Source organism: Haliaeetus albicilla, chromosome 27 (assembly GCF_947461875.1).
Source record: "Haliaeetus albicilla chromosome 27, bHalAlb1.1, whole genome shotgun sequence".
Taxonomy (NCBI): Eukaryota; Metazoa; Chordata; class Aves; order Accipitriformes; family Accipitridae; genus Haliaeetus; species Haliaeetus albicilla.
This window is the reverse complement of record NC_091509.1, coordinates 6,752,586-6,770,728: the sequence shown is the minus strand read 5'-3', so window position 1 is coordinate 6,770,728 and position 18,143 is coordinate 6,752,586. Positions and strand designations below refer to the sequence as shown.

The 18,143-nt window shown below is 35.9% G+C and overlaps 1 protein-coding gene across 2 annotated transcripts in view; it reads left to right on the top strand.

Annotated features, from left to right (window-relative positions):
- TENM2 (teneurin transmembrane protein 2) overlaps positions 1-18,143 on the top strand; it is an 848,782-nt gene that overhangs the window by 113,895 nt on the left and 716,744 nt on the right. The window contains exon 1 of one of the 2 annotated variants that reach the window (XM_069772606.1): positions 10,588-10,852. The exons of the other annotated variant lie outside the window; for it this stretch is intronic. The gene's annotated coding sequence lies outside the window, so the exon portion shown is untranslated. Of the gene's footprint in view, positions 1-10,587; positions 10,853-18,143 lie in introns of those variants that run through there. 2 annotated transcript variants of the gene reach the window in all.

Genomic DNA, 18,143 nt, shown 5'->3' with positions numbered 1-18,143 from the left:
GTAATAGAAAGGGCTATTTAAAACATCTTTATTTCATTATCTCATTTATTATGTTGTAGGTTGGCAACTAATTAGTATAGATATTTGAAGTTACAGATCGAGAGAAACTAAATTACTGTGCTATAATATAATTAATCATAGAAAACTTTTGCTCAGCAGCTAATCTTCTATTAGCTACTTCTTCCCTTCTTGTTGATACTCATAACTTTGATTAAGATTTTTGGTGCTTTATTTAACACCATAGCTTATGAATATGAGATTCAGTGAAGTATCTATGGTGAAGTAAAGTATGCCTCTGGAATAACATTCCCAGAAAGGTTTGGAATTAAAATCCTCCTGGCTTCAACAAGAAATAGCATATATAAACCACCAAGGGTCAATGTATGCTAGCAGTCCATCGGAGAAGAATGCCTCCGGGTATTAGATATTCTTTCCATTTATGCCCTTCCCTCTAGTTATTTTCCTATGCTTTCAGATGTTCAAACTACTAAGTATACAGCCACAGCTAAAAGTGGTGGAAGAAAGTAGTAATCCCAACCAGGACCAAGATTCTTGCTAGCCCCTTGAGAAACCTATAGCAGAGATACTGCAAGGGAGGAACTCAGTGGCATTTTGCGAGTATCCTTGCACTGTTCATGTGTACATGAGAGAGCGGGATAGGGTCTGCATACTGTATCTGATTCGACATGATCTAAATACCTCGTCTTATGTTACTCCTAGAGTTAGTATGCTGTTCAGCACTATTTCCTATCCTTTCATTTACCTAGACAAATTATCTCTGAGAAGCAGGAATATCTGGTAAGATTTCAGAAGTGAAAATAAATTATCCCATAAAAAAATTCAGTAACATTATCCTGCTGTCATGAGTTTCTTTTCAGGTGAAAAAGTGACAGGATACATTGGTCTATGTTATGTCACAGGCATAACCTATCCTTGAAAAAATAAGAAGCCGCTTTCAAGAAGCACTTGCACATACTTTAGTGTGTGCCTGTATTCTGGCTCAGATCATTTCAACGGTCTTGCTTTTGATAACAACAGGAATGCAGGAAGCTCTAAGAAACTTTGACTTTACAGTCACTGCTTCCTAGAATCTTCCTGACTGCAGCCCCTCTACTGCAAATTGATCATGAAGTAGTTTCTTCCTCATTACGCTTACAGGTTGGGTTGGTCAGGTTTTGCTGTACACAGTCTCTGACATGACTGCAGGCTTATCACACATCTGTACTCAGGTCTGTATTTCTGAAATGTCTTTAAGGAAGATCTGCTCATAAATTCCTTCAGAAATGTGTGGCAAGCATACTCAGTGAGCTGTAGACTGTCATGGTGTGGAAGGAGGGATAATATCTTTAATTAGGCCAGCTAGCATCGTTAGCTTTTGGTGGTTCAGGATCTGAACAAAAGACTTGTATGTCCACACGCTTGTCAACTTTTTCAAATAATGTTTGCTGGTCTAATTGAAAATACTATTGCAGAAACAGGCCTTACCTTGCCTGTTTTCATTGCCAGTATAATTATAAAGAGGTATTAAATTATGAAACTAAACATTTAAATGCTTAATCTGTATGGTTTTTAACCTATAGGTGTTGTGGTTTAACCCCAGCTTGTAACTAAGCACCACACAGCTGCTCACTCACTTCCCCCCCACCCAGTGGGATGGGGGAGAGAATCGGGGGAAAAAAAAAAAGGTAAAACTCATGCGTTGAGATAAGAACAGTTTAATAGAACAGGAAAGAAGAAACTGATAATGATAATAACAGCAATAATAAAATGACATTAATAATAAAAGGATTGGAGTATACAAAACAAGTGATGCACAATGCAATTGCTCACCACTTGCCGACCGATGCCCCGTTAGTTCCCGAGCAGCGATCCTTTCCAGGCCAACTCCCCCCAGTTTATATACTGGGCATGACATCACACGGTATGGAATACCCCTCTGGCCAGTTTGGGTCAGCTGTCCTGGCTGTGTCCCCTCCCAACTCCTTGTGCCCCTCCAGCCTTCTTGCTGGCTGGGCGTGAGAAGCTGAAAAATCCTTGACCTGGTATAAACACTACTTAGCAACAACTGAAAACATCAGCGTTATCAACATTCTTCTCATACTGAACCCAAAACATAGCACTGTACCAGCTACTAGAAAGAAAATTAACTCTATCCCAGCCGAAACCAGGACAACAGGATTTTATCTAGTCAAATAGTTACCAATTGCAACACTCGACATATGAATAAAATATCCGAGCAATCCTTTAGAAATGCCAACTAAACAGGATGACAAGCTATTGACCAGCCATTTGGGAAACACCATTTAGTCCATTTACTAAATGTTAGAATATTTTAAAAAAATGAACTGGTTTTACTGTAACATGGCATTACTGAGAATACACCATCAGAAAATAACTAGTTTTAAAATAGTACCTTTGGTTGGGGTAACATATTGGTAAACATTTTAAAATTTAAATTTTTATTTGATTTCACTGTGTGTGTGAGTTTGGGTGTAATTTGACACAAATGTAACCTATATTCATACACCAACTGTGTATTTATGATAGATAGTTATTTGCAATTCATGCTTTAGTGGCCATTTAAATAGTTTTACTTATCATGTCAGCCAGCTCTGACATTATCACATGACTCCAATTTGTTATATGCTTTAAATAATGAATAGCAAATAGGCAAGGACTAAGCAATACCATTGAACGTGGATATTTGTTGTAGGAGATAAAAAAATATTTTGAAAGTAAAAACAGTTTTCCTCATTTTATTTTAGTAAGTGGATGGTATGTTTTCCGGTATATATCTGAAGGGTTTTTTTCCCCAAATATCACTATACTTGGATTAGTTATAGTAAAAAGTAGGAAATGTTATACGAGTAACAATTGTGTCCTGGTGAACAGCTTCAGGTATCTTTCAAGATTTTATTTTGAAAATTTGATAATGAGGAAAAGCTGTTAAAACTTAACACCCAAAATATTTGTAAGAGCAGAATGATATACATGGTATAAATGCATGATTTTCCATTCTATATATTCTAATGGCTTCTTAATTGCTTTTTGTTCTTATCCAAAATTAAGATTTGATATTATAAGTTTGTGACACAGATTTCTTTAGACACCAGTTTTATATCTGTACATATAAAATGGAATGCACAAACATAGAACACTAGGCTCTCCTAGGCTATAATACTTTATGGTTAGAGCTCTACAGTATTTATCTAGTAATCTACTACTTTTCTTGTTTTCTTAATGAAGCTTGAAAACAAAAAGCGAGCTGCATCATTTTATGAAGTACAAAATAAATGTCCATTTTACAGAATCAGGAGTCAGAATCAGAAATGTGTGAGCTCTGAACTGTGGTCACACTGAATTACACTGCTTGACTTCTTTGTAAAAATTTGTTTGATTTGCATGGAGATCATCTGTAAATCATTAGGAGTCAACACATTAATGGACTCTTTCTTATCAAGATTCCCAGTGATATCACAAATCCCTCTCTAGTGAGAGCTATTATGTGAATGTTAACACATAGAGAAGTGCCAGTATTTGGTGCAAGTCTCTGGAAAAAACCAATTTTTTTGATGTTACAGTGACAGCACCTGGGACTTTTCTGTTCCAGCTCTCTTTGTTATTACCAGTGCACCTTCTCTGTAGCAACAATGGTGGGAAACAGTGAACAAAAAAATTCACTTTATGCTTTAAGAAATTGATATGCCTGTTCTCCTCCTTAGGCCTTGATCTCACCATGAAATTAAAAACATGCAAGTCATAATTCTACTTAAACACATTTTTGCTGACATAATTCATGGACAAATACCGTGAATAATCATGCATAGGTATTCTTACTGTGTATGGTCTCTTCTAAATAAATCACTAGTGGTACATGAATTACAGACTTCCAGCAGGCGTAGGGTTTCACAGAATCACAGGCTTTAAGGCCAAAGGGGATCATTAGATTGTGTAACCTGACCTTCTCTATAGCATATCATGTAATTTCATCCATTTACTCTGTACTGAGTCCAATAACTTATGTTTGACTAACACATCTCTTCTATATTTGCCTTTATATTAAGTTTCTTGGCCAAAAATCCATTACCATTTTTGTCAGGTCTACCATCACCTAAAAGAACTTTCGAGAATTTCTTTTACTATATTAGAAACCTGACATTGGGAACGTGGTGCTCAGTTCCTTTAAATGGCAGTGATCATCCTAGAGTCTACAGTTTTGCATGATCAGTAGTGTTTCTGTTGGGCTTTGGGATTCTTTGGAGTGAAATATACCACTGCCTGCCCTATTTTCTTATTTATAGTTTTTTGTTAGGAAGTTTTAACAATTTTTTAAGAAACTGGTTACGTTAGTAAAAAAACAATGTTTCTGCCATTTTCAAAAGAAGCATTATATACTAAAAATGTATTCCAACACCATCCAGACCCTTCCTCTCAATCTTTTTTTATCCTATATAATTCATAACAACGTCTGATATGTTCCTGATAGCATTGTAGCACAGCTGATTAGAGAAGGATTTTTAAACAGGAGAGGGAGATTGGGGAAAACATACATTTGAACTGTGTGGCTGTTGCTCCCAAGGTGGACATTGCCAGCATTCTTCAGTCTCCCAGATGTAAACTGGTATGCTGAAATAACGGTATTTTATTTAAATCATCCATCTCCTCTAGGCTTTTAGAGATTTGCAGTCCCAGAATTTATTGTCTGTTTGTAGTCAACTATTTTTTTAATAGATATTTAAAGACATGGCTTTACTTTACGTCATGGATTATTCTTCAGTTTTTTTCAGGGGAATTTTTAAGCTAAACAAAAATTATTTTGGATAATCAATTTAAAAAACTACTTTAAAGTATTTCTGTACATTTGATTCCTCTAATATGTTTCTTAAAGTGTTCCTTTTCTTCCTCGTAAAAAACAAATAAACAAACCCCTAAACAAATAAAGAAAAAAACTCCCTCAAAGCAAAAAAAAAAAAAAAAGGCGAAGAGCAGATGTTCCTCTTGTAGATCTTGTAACTGAAGAGAGGAGGCTTCTGTCTTGCTGGCTGTCTTAGAGCTCTAAGAAGACTCCCTGTAAATGTAATGAAGACTCAAAAATACAGTTGGATCATTTAAATTAGGAACCTTATTCTGTTCCTCACAGTATAGCTTATGTTCCTATAGATACTTAAGTTCAAGGCTGATGCTGCGAATACCGGTGCGCAGGCGGTTTCTGAATGTGTTCTGATAGTACCCAGACCCAGTCATCTGAAATACACGGAAAGCACGAAATGAAGTCCGTGAACTAGCACTTTTGCTAAATTCTTTATACCCTGATTCAACAGTCGTATGATATTTTCAACAGCAATAAGGAAAACAGCGGTAACTTCACACACAGACTGTGGAAGGTTTTATCTTCACAGATTAGCATATAAGGTTTAAGCATCTTGTAAAATTAATTGGAGGGGAGCTAGCAGTTCTGAACACTTCTCATGCCAGCCACGACTTCTAAGATTTTGTTTTGTTACTTATTTAAAGGTGATCATACCTTTTTGGCAAACCTGGTGCTTTCAGATATTTTTAATAAATTCACAGTACAAAGTATCTGAAGTACAAAGATTTTATAATGAGCAGTAAAAATAAGAGATATTTTATTAGGCTGTGTAACTACCACTTGCCAATTACTTTTAATTGGTGAAGTAACAAATTGCTGTTTTATCTCTTTAAGCTTTTGACCTAGTAACTGCACTGTTTTTCATGAAACATCTCCTTTGGATGTAGCTAGAGGCTTTCTCAGTGGTTTTGTTCACAAACTTATAAATTACTCTCTGGTATTAGTTCGTAGAATCATGGAGTAGTTTGGGTTGGAAGGGACCTTTAAAGGTCATCTAGTCCCCCCGTCCCCCCCGCCCAATCAGCAGGGACATCTTCGACTAGATCAGACTAGTTATTAGTTAATATACTTTTCTAACAGCGTACTTACGAGTCTCTAGTAACATGCTGCTGCTTTTTTACAGCTTTTTGTGTGACTTTTCAAATGAAATCTTTTTAAACCAAGTCCTAAGCACCACTTCATACAGAAACACTTGCATCATTAAGAACTGCAGAGCAGCGTTGGACCGGTCCGTCCCCTCTCCTTCCCTCCCCTCCTTGCAACCCAAGTCTTTGCCATGTACAAACAAACAATTCAGTAAAAGAAAAATAATCTCTGGACCATATCTCAATGTATTAGTACTACTTGTTATGTATTATCATCTTACCACACAGTGATGTTGTTTTCATACAGATTTCTTTCTTGCTGTTAAACACCCCATACAGGATGCAGGGTCTAACATTCATTCTCTTTTGCTACATAATTGAAGATTATATAAATATATATATATAAAAAAATATATATATATATAATCTGATATCCCTGAGGGCAGTTGTTGGTCTCCAACAATCTGAGAAACTCAACTAATTGATATTCCTTAGCTTTTTTTTTTTTTATTAAATGTATCACAGTGAAGTTAGAGACCTACTGAGTTACTTCTCGGAATTATTCCCCCCTCCTCAGGCTGTTCCAATATTTAAACAGAATTCTATATGTTTTCTTGCTTTTAAATGAGACCATTGTTATTCATAACCTATTTAATATGAAAAACTTTCCCCTTAAATGGATTCTAATATAAAAAGGGTTACCTGTACACTGATCTCTTCTTTGACCAAAACAGAAATCATCTTATGAATCATATCCTATTGTTTCAGATCTCCACTTTGAAAAAAGCTAGCCCATGTAGAAAACTAGGCTTCATAGAAGTGCATTTATACAGATCTTCCCGACAGGGAAAAACCACAGTCGACGCAGTCAGAAAAGACTTTGATAAACCCAAGAAGAATGGATTTTTATCTGTAAAAGAGCAAAAGAAACTTAAAAAAAAAAAAAAATAATCCTTGAAGACATTATTTTAGTCAAGCAAAAGATTTTTCTCTCTTTCTTTATCTGGTTAATCTATACAAGTGCTGTAGAAGTTCTGTGGACAGAGGGATTATAAACAAAGTTTAGGCATCCTACCACTAAAGCACTGGCATCTGGTTTGTAGTCAAGTGTTGCAGACCAATTTAATTTCAATTATTTATTAATTAATTTATTTACCAGTCCTTTGAGAGTGTCCTAGGATTTTCTTGTAGAAGTGCTCATTCTGAGGAAGTAATGCATTAATTTGTAATCCGTGTAGACATTAGTCTGGTGATATTCTCTCATTAGAAGAGAAATATGAGTACAAAACTAAATGAATAGCCAAAAATGATGAAACCATGTCATCAACTTTTTCACTCGTAAAGAATAAAATGAACAGAAAAGAATAGATACCTAGATATTTTGTTAATATTTTTTAAGGACTCAAGCTACCTTTCAAATTTTTACTGAATTAACGATTGAGTACACATTTCTGAATTAATGAATGTAAAAGTGATTTTTTTAAATTTTATTTTCTTGGCTATCCCTTTTTTTGTGGATTTTTAAAAATAGAAATAGGTTTGCTGTTTTGTCAGCATTCATCACTTCTGATTGGTTATTCCTTGCATGGCCAAATTCAGCCCCTGGGTAAGCGATATGGATTCTTCCAAATGAAATTGCTCACTGATTTGTAGCTGCTGTGAGCTACACTGACCTCTTTCCAGCTACATGTGATGTTTAAGCTGGAGACTAAAACATCTTATTGGACAGTAATAGAGACAGAAAAAATCATAAGAAAATTCTATTATCAGATAAATATTTTTAGTAATGAGAGAGCAGGATATAGTCATGCTAGATGCTTAATCTGAATGCCAACAACTCTTCAGATCACAACACATTTATAACATTTTCCTCTTCCAAACAATGAGCAATCAAACATTAGCTAATTAAAATGCCTTCAGTGGTGAAAGAAAATATAAAAATATATGAAATTATCAAATAAAAAAATCAAGTGACTAATTTGTCAGCTTCACCATCACTTTACAAGTAGCAGCAGTCAAGTTATCCCTATACTGCATATCAATCAATTTTACTTTTTACAGCTGATAAGATATTCTCTAATTAAATTATGTTTTAATTGCCTTTGACTTTTAATGCAAGGAAAATGGCAATATGCTTTCCATTAAAACACTCCCTACTCATTTCTGTATACTGTGATTGTCATTATGCAGTTAACAGTTGTTCCCCAGTGGTATCAAGACTCCACGTTTTCCCCTTAAACAAAGACCCTGAAATAAATGCAGGGTTATTTTTTATATCCTAATATAATTCTTTTAATTGTTGGCAATATTGAGTAATGGCCATTTACACCCTGTTGTCATTCTCGGAGTTATTCAAATAGCATCTTTAGAAACATTTGATTCCATGTGTGACTGCATTTACAATTATGCCAGTCCTGGAAAACACAATCTCCGTATTTTTCACACTGAGTTACTTACTAATTACCTTTCAAAATATTTGTTTTCTATAAGACTATCATGAAGCACATAGATAGAAGTCATATTCCTGCTTTGTGATATGAGAATTAAAGTTAATTATAGTACAAAAATGTGTGTCAGTAAGAACGTGCCAGAAATAGGATTGTAGATGGGTTCAGCCTCCCAGCACTGGTGTGGTTGTCCTGCGTATGATGGCAAACACACAAGGGCTGTACTGATAAACAGACCAGATCCAAGATATAAAACTTAAAGAGGACTCTTGTCCAAGTCTCTCTTCTGCATCTGCAAAGCAAAGGGTGGGAAAGAAGCAGGTGAATTCCTGGCAGTTCCTATTCTTCAGTTCAGAAAATACAGGAGTGTTTGCGGGGCTGGTATTTTGGACAATTCAAACCATACTTCATCTTAATTCAGGTCAGAAGTAAAGAAAGGTAAGCAAGCTATAAACAGACACTGCTGCAAGATATGAAAGCAAAACCAGAAAAACAACGAAAAAGAGACAACTTCTTTCTCTGGGCTTTGAGGTAACCAGACTGGACAAAAAATCGAAGTGCAGCCATACTGCATTTACTTTACTGTCTGACCCCCAAATTAATTTCTACACCAGTTGCAAAGAAAACACCACCTCAAGGTTGTACGTGAAGGCTTCTGTCACACTGTCACACAGTTACTCAATGTTTAAGCATTCGCTCATTGCTATATGGACCTAATACTATGCCCCTTTCACCTGGTTTACAAACAAAGTAAGAAGGGCTGCAGCTGTATTTTCCAGCCATTCCTTCAATGAACAGATAATAATATAGCCAGTGCTGAGATATTTGATGTGACTAGTGGACATTTTAGTCCCTGCACGAGTCCTTAATCTCCCTAGGATCCACAGGAAGAAAATTATTTGATATGAGAACCTTTGATATTACAAGTTGTATTTAACATTTCAAGGCTCATTTGAATCAGCTCAGCTCAGTGAACTGCTAAAGCATACAGGACAACACATCCTGTAGAGAGGAAAAACCTATAGATGTGTTTTGTAGCCTAAAGGTGTATTACCAAAAATCACGAAAAAATGAGTTGCTGAAGATAAGGCCCAAAATTTTATTGGTGCCATTCATTTCAGAAGTCATCTGACAGCACAGGCCTGGTGCATTACAGAACAGAAGGGTAGAGGGATCAGGAGAAAAAAAAAAAGTAGTGAGATTTCCGTGATGCACTGGGGAACTTCTTAAGACAGAAATTCTGTTATGACCCGCAAATACCCGTGGAGCATGAATCAATGAAATTTCATGTTGATGCAAAAACTACTGTATCACGATTCCTTTTCCCCTGTTGTAATCCATTAAGATGCTAAAAAATTTGAGTTTTCAGTAGAGATGTGCAGGCAATAACATCCACCTACTGTGCCTTGGCAATGTACTAATGGCTATTGTGAAACACTTATTGTAAGCATTCAGCCAGGTTTCTGCCCACAGCAGAAATAAATGAATAAATATGCTTTTACCCAGTTGTGCTACCCATGTTAACACATTGTTTTGTAACCTCAGTATAAAATAGAAAAAAACAAATCATTTCAGGGGTTATGTATTTTGTGGTACATTGAAGATGAAATCCTAAACAGAAGGTTTTATGCCTTTACAAAAGTGTATCTTTGTAGTACTCAAAGTGCTTGGCTTCTAAGTATAGCACTATAAAGAGTGCTTTCTGCAGATCTGTCTTTTTAACGAAGTATATATGCTGATAATGTTGAACCGATCCTGAGGCTTTACTTAGGTGACATTCTCAATGACCCAGTGGGACAGATTTGGGGGGGGGGCATTTCTGTTAATAGGCCTGAAGGATTAAACTTGCATTTAATTTATAAGGCCAGCACATTTTTTGACAAGACACTTTTATGTCTACTGGTGGCATGAAGTTATTGCAGAGAAAAGGCATGACATAATGTGCACATTTTCTCCTCAGGATGTTTGTTGGAAAGACAATGTGAGTCAGTGGTCAAAGAATCAAAAAGTCAGAAAATTCAGTGAAAAAAAGATAGATATTTTAGAGGAAATCAGACTGCCTGATGTATAAGCTTGTATTTGTGGAAAGAATAATTATATACAACTAGAGTGGTACCACCTAGAAAGCACAAAAGGATACAGTGATACATTGCCCAGTTACTGTAGGGGAAGGTCTGGTGTAGGCTCTCAGAAGTCAGTAAAATTCTCTGTTTTAATTCAAATTGATTGTGGGTCATGTCCTAGATTTATAATAATTGCATTAAAAGTATTGTGATTAAAAAGAAACCCTAGCTTTTTCAATATATATAAAGAGAGTGGGAGTTAACACATACCTTACAAGATCTTTCACAAATGCAGTTAATGTGCACGTTTTTAATCTTTTTTTTTTTTTTTTAATACTAGGCAATACTCAAAATCTAGACGAAGAGGTTGCAATCTACAGGAAGCTGGTAGGTCAAATTTTAAAATTATATAAACTCTAGTATAATTAGGCTGACAAAAAAGATATAAGTGGTAAGGTAATGAAACTTGCATTTACTGGGTATTCAGAGAATATGCAAAATCATTTAAATTTACATACTGAGGGGGAGAAAATGTGGTTTAGCAGAGGCAATTAACATGAGAAAGTAAGACAGATGCTGTGCAAATAATTCATAATGAATAATTTCTTTGCTCCATTTTGTGTTTGCAAGTTTTCCAAACAAACTAGTTTTTCTGATGTATATGTTCAAACTGTTTGCTGAATATCTGTGCATAATTTTTTGTCTGTAATTCATTCATAAGCAGAGCTTTTTGAATATTCAAGCTTTTTTTGAATGGGTATGTAGGTCGTACAACACATTTCTCTTTTCCAATTGGAGAAACATAACTTATAGGTTCTGCTATGAATAATCACAATATTTAACAATATTTGCTTCATTATTTTACCAAACATTCCTGCTAGTAAACTCATTTGTTAAAATAATCATGGAAAAAGAGATGCAAACAAAAGCAAATAAATTAGTCTGGCATCCCCTCTTTTGTTTCTGATTTGAGAAAAAGACTTGGTACTGTCCATAATTCCGATTATCTTTAATTAAAGTACATGAGGAAGCTGAAAATACAAAATCATAGTCTTAAAGATACTCAGGTTTCATGTGGCTGTAGAGTTATACTTAAATAGACAGAGTTCCTTGCCCAAATGGGCGCGCTTTAATTTACTTCATACGTTCTTGTTGGCTGGTTTTCTGCCAGTGGTGCAGTTCCACTAAATGACAAACCAGGTTCTTAACTAGGGTCTGCTCTTTCAGCTCACTTTCTGAATAACTGATGTAATGGGCAGCTTGCTCCTCCACGTAAGCTACAGCTGAATTTCCATCCATTCGGTAGCCAAACGTGGTATCAGCTTCTGCTGTATAGCATAAAGACTTACATGTAGGAAGATAATGAAGATAAATATACTATTTGTTGGCAGTCAAGGTGATTAATTGCGAGAGGCAAGCTTCATTATGCCAGTAGTAACAATTGGTGTCATGGACAGACACTAAGTTTTTTATGGCCCATTGTTAGAAATGTGTTGAAGTTTGAATATGAACGCATTAAGGAATTAGTACAAATTGTGTCTTCTTACATCACAGGCATATATTCTTAATTATATTTAGAGTTGTATTTCTTTGGAACGCTGGAAAAGTCAGGTTTACTCTTCCTATAAGTGAAGCGGTCATCAGACCTGAGAAACTGCAGCATTCTTATGATAAATTGTGTATGATGAACTCAATGATGAATGAATTCCACTTGCAGAATCTTATTAGCAATGTAAAAAATGTATTCGATTTTATATATTTATTTTTGTTTTGTACATGTTTTTATATTGAATGCATTGATATTTCAGAGTTTCTACTTCAGTTTACTATTTCAGTAGTGGTAATTAAAAAAAAAAAGTAATTTTGGTATTAGTAAGCTAAGTTTCACATTCCTAAACAAACAGTGGGAGAATTTTAAGTTCTATTTTTGACGTACCTTTATAATCCATTTATACACTGGCACTGAGGATCTGGCAGTCTCAGCTTACACCTTTTTTTCTTGAGATAAGAAGTTAGCCTGGGAATAGCTTATGACATGAGAAGTACAAAGGATCCCCCAAACCTTTCTAACACTAATAGGACAGGAGAATGCAGAGAACACGTAAATACAGCTTCACAAATGTCAATTCTGCAAACATGTATCAGGGTGAAACTTCTGCCATTCTTATATTTTACACTGAATAATGTGAGAACACCGATACAATTATTTTAAATAACTGAAGTATACCAATATGTCTTTGGAACAGAATGGAAATAAACAGAATAACTTGCTTAATAAGTCCTGGTGTAGTAGTGTGTTAACTAGCAATTACAAGTTCCTTTGGGTACAAAGAAATGATGTCTTTAATGAGCATGGCAAACTAAGTAACTTTGAAAATACAGAAAAATAACAATGAAGTGACATTAAAACTAGAAGGAAATTGTACTTCACTAATCTGGCAGATTTTATATAGCAAACATGACTTCATTTTTTTTAAATGAGATATATAAATTAAAGTAAGAAAACAGCAGAAAAGAAAACACCCATTAAACTGATCTAGCTGAGTATACATTCTCATTGCTCCTTGGGTTACTTACCTTCTCTTCTCTTAACCTTTTTCAGCACTTTAAATTTCAACTTCATAAAACATCTGGACATAGTAAACCTTACAATTACTATGTTTTGGTGTGTTCTTCCCTATTTGTCTACAGTTTAGAGGAATATGTTTTGGAATCTAGGTATTTCGTTAGCAATTGCTATAATACATTATTTTTGTGATCTTAAAACAGACATTCTAGATCATACATCCCTGCAAACATAACTCCTGCTGTAACTTCCCATTCTTCCATGGCTACCTTCATTTCTTTTTGCACTGCAGGAGTTCTTACTGGTAGGAGTGATAAATGAACATTGCATTATACATATTTACAGCAAATAAACTGTGTATACCATATCACCTCATAGATCTATCGCCCAGTGCTGTTACAGCCAATGCATTAAATACTGGGCTTCTCAGGGACTGCTTACTGCAGTTTAACACAACAGATAATGAAAGGAGATCAGGCATGAAAACTTCCTCTTTATCTTGCACCTTTCGTCACACAAAGTAACTGATAACAGCTAAGTTCATCATCCTTCTTTCATACAATATTCAGGAAATCAGGCCCTTAAACCATGACCTTCACAGAGAAAGGACTGTGTCATCTTGTTTAGTCAGTAGCAACAATGGGGCCCCGATCCTGAATGGAGTTGTTGGATTTTGTCAGAAGATAAATAAAGCAAGTGAATACTTTTGTGTGCTTGTATGGAACTTCTTTTCAAGGAAAGCATTTTGCATTAAAAGAAAAGAAGGTAGAAGAAGGCACAGACCATATAAATTACTTGTGAAAGACGGGGCTAAACTAAGGTTAAGCAAATATAAAATTGTTTAACTAATAGCTTACTTAAACATCAGTTACATAGCCTCTATTATTTCATTATTTTATTAAAAATGCTACGCAATAACACAGAATTTATGCTATCTGTTCGAAAAAAGTTATTCCAATCCTGAGAAATTTATATTGGTTTATTATTATTTAAGATTTCCCATTGTCTTGGTAATTCTTGCACACTAAGAAAATGAAAAAAAATATTGTTCTATTATATTTTCTAATGCCCAGTGAGCCTATGGAAGTTAAAAGATTCACCAAAATATCATCATATTTTTAGGTAAGAAATTGAGCTTTCCTTCCCTCTAATTCTACCCCCAATCTCCAGAGTGGTCATATTTAAAAGAAACAAATGCTGTCAGTGAAGTTTGCATTGGCATTTTATGTAGGGCTAGTAGTGTATCACTCAGAAGGTAAACTGTCACAAATTGTATGCCATATTTTATATATTGCACACTTCTGTTTTTACTTTTTTTTGGTTCTCATAATTCTTTCCCCAATCATTCTTTGCATTTTTACATGTACCTTCCAGTAGATGATTTGTCTGCACCTTTTTACGTGCTTACTGCTGAAGCAGACTGCTAACTTAATATTGCTTTTGAGTCAGACTTTAAATCTTGTACTGACCGAATTAATTTCAATGTTATGCAAAATAGCTACTGTATCCTTTACGCCTTGCTAGTTTCTTTTTCTCTTCTCAATGTATTGTTCCAGATATATTATTCTACCACTTCTTGTGGCTAAAACAATTTAACTGACCTTTCACCTAGACTAGATACTAGAATTGTCTGTGTGTTGCTATTTACCTAAACTTAGTCTCATTTACTCTTGTGCAGAGTATGTATCTGTGGTGTACGTCATCCACACCAATACCACTTCGTGCAGAGCCGAGAAAAAATACTTCTGATATCAGACATAAATGTTGATTTTATCCTTAGTTTACTTTGTCAGTGAACTCAGTGTTACTAACCAGAATGCTCCCTGACCTCCGTGGTTTTTATCATAATCACCTTGTAGTATTTTCTTCCAGACCAAAAATGCAAAGGCATTTCTATACACAGACAACTACATAACGCATACACTTTTTTCTTTAATGTAATGGTTACAACCTCTCAGTAATTACTGCAGGAAGACAAGTGAAACTGTTTATCCTCTGTGGTGTCAGAGTCATTACAATGGCCAAGAGAATTAACATTGTAATAGCTTGCAATTACACTCAGTAGCAGTCAGTAGTTTGCAAAACCAAACTAAGGACTAGTTAACAGCTGCATCTTCCACTTACGCTGCAACAGTAATGAGAACACAGATTTCAGTATTCAGGAACTGGAATCTAAAATGTGTATTAGAAACCAGTATGACTCCAGTAACTGGATGGCCCAGAAGAAGGTAAGATACCTGGGTCCTGATTCGCACGAGTAGGAATTGCCCTGATATTCGTGTATTTAGTTTAACATTTTTATTAGCGGTTTAGGATTATCACGTAAGCACTCTTAGCACGGTTAACTACAGTGGAAATAGTGCATCCCACCAAACCTTCAACAGTGATACCTAATTTCAATACCCACAAGGTGTTGTCTCCTGAGAGCTGGACAATTTGAACACAAAATTTTTACTCAGAGCCCAGTGAATTCTCCTCTTGATTTGCCAGATGAGCAAAGGCCCATCATTTGCTTAGAGATAGCACTAGTTCACTTTAACAATACGTTGGCAGCCATATTCTTCAGAATTCCTTTGAGATATTTGTGGTCAGCAAAGACACTGTAGGGCAAAAGGGGTTTAGGTATGTAAGTCCAGAGGTTCGTGTATGTAGAACACACTGTAGACATGCACCAGGACAGACAGGTGGTATTCTACTGAATTTTGCACGGGGGGAGGGAGTTTCTTTAGGGATGGCTGTGCATACCGAACATGCTCATTTGCAGACAGCGATCTCTCTAAAGAAAAATGATCCCTCTTTCAGTAGAACAGTGTTCTGTGCCTATAAAAGTCTTCACATTGTCTTTACTTTCCACTGAGCAGGTATTACCTACAAAGACTTTCCATCTTTTTTTTTTTCTCCCCTCCTTCTTCCAGAACTGCAAACTTGTTGACGGCTTTGAATTGTTCAGAGCCGTTCAAGCATATAGCAAGTAGCTTTCTACCTGCTCAGTACTTCCATTTGAGCCATTTCAAAGACAGGCTATAATTCTTACAAGGTAGATGGGCTGGCTGTAGAAGGGAAGGGGAAAAAAAAAAAAAAAGCGCCTAAAGGGACTGGAAACTACCTGAAAATACTAGTACAATTTCAACACCTTTCTCTTCTTTTGGTTTGGCGAATTACGGACAGCTTCTGGCAATATTTAAGAGGTGACACAAACTCCCTTCTTTTAATGTCAAACATGCTCCACATTTACTGAATTACCAAAGACGGTAATTCCAGTGTGTTATAATTCTGTATCTTGCCACTCCTCCTCTGCTGGTAGCTCACTGCACGATCCTTGGATATTTCTCCTGTACCACTGTGTGGTTACTTCCTTGGGAAAGATACTCCCCTGTGTATGGTTTTTTTATTTTTCTTTTTTTTTATAATTCACACTACTGTTCAGAGGATGTATTTCTTACTATGCAATTGCAGGCACAGGATTAAGAATGAAAATAGGACATCTAAATCAGGTGCAACTAATGATATTCCAGTATATATAATAAATGTGGGAAATTGTACCAATTAATTAAAATAATCCTCTTTACAACGTGTTAAAGCATTTGAGAGGCATTGTTCAGTAAGATAAGCTCTCTCTTTATTCTGAAGAGTTGAGTCCTATGTTGTTATGATGGATCATTGCATATCACGATTTATAGCTTACAGGGTTGGAAAAAAGTATGCTTATCATCTGGTGTGACCTCTTGTGTAATGCCAGCCACTGAATTTCACCTGAACTTCACCCAAGTAACCACTTCATCAATCCCATAACTTACACTTGAGATGCAACATATCTTTCAGAAAGATTTTCAGTTCTATTTAAAGATTCCAAGCAACATGGAATTCACATTCCATAGGTAAAATGTTCCAGTCATTAATTAGCTGCAGTATTAAAATTTCACCTTCATTGTACAATGCATTTACATAGCATCAGCTTCCAGAAACTGTCTTTAATTATGCCTGTTTTGATCAAGCTATAGCAATGTGTGTGGTGGAGCAGCTACATACTAGTAGAGTAGTAACAATATATAGGGGCACATTGAAAAATCAGCAGTTCTAGGTTAGAAAATTCCAACACTCCACATGCTTAAAAGGCAAGGGGACGAGCATCCAGCGTTTATCTCCAGCAAAATGCAAATCTTTTTTCTTGTCTCCTTTTTCCTTTCCTTTCAAATCACACTGAAGGTCAGTTCTTCAAAGAAGTGTGAGAAAGAGAACCATGGCCCTTCTGAAAGTGGACAAGATGTTCTCGTGTCAGCAGGTTCTGTAAGTGACAAGGTGATACAGAGAGAGACTCCAAAGATATTAGGGACTGAAGCTAATAAAGCACGCAGGTTCTAGGTTGTGTATCACAGGCCTACCTTTTAAGCATGTCAGGCATATAGCAGTAACTAATATAGCCAACAGGAAACAGGACAGTGATACGTCTGCAGTCCTGTTCCTCAGGCACTTTACTCAAATCTGAAAAAATACGCTTATATTCACTTGGGATTCACTGCTTGGAACTTGTTCTTGAAGGTAGGCACTTAGATTCTTTCCTCTAAAGAACTATACAGAGCTAACGGATTTAAAACATGCTAGAGGAGGAGTAGCCTGTGGTGACCATTTACTTACTAATCCAGTAGTTAAAGAGTTCTAACTCAAGAAATGAGGTATTTGGTTTACGCTCTGCAGCCTCATGCGTATTCAGTCTCACATCTCCCATTCCCAGGAGAATACCCTTGCCACCAGATTAAAGGGATGGGAACAAACCTCTCTTCCATTGAAGCTGTATCACCGCATCAAGAAGGATCCAAGATCAATTTAAATAGAGAACAGGAGGAAGAGAGAGCATGGTTCCCTGTCCTCTGTTGGGACTCTTACTTCAGGGAGAAGACATGGTTATCCTTCTAAAACATACATTAATTGTCTCTCAGACATTCTATTTTTTATATAGTTATCATTAATCCTAAGTGTGGACACGAAGCCAGTATTCCCACACTGGTCTTACTAATAACGCCTAGACATGCAACTTCTGTTTATTTTTGCTTTGATACTCTCTCTGCTACCCATGCACTCACAGCTGTCAACTTTACTAACCCATAACAGTGC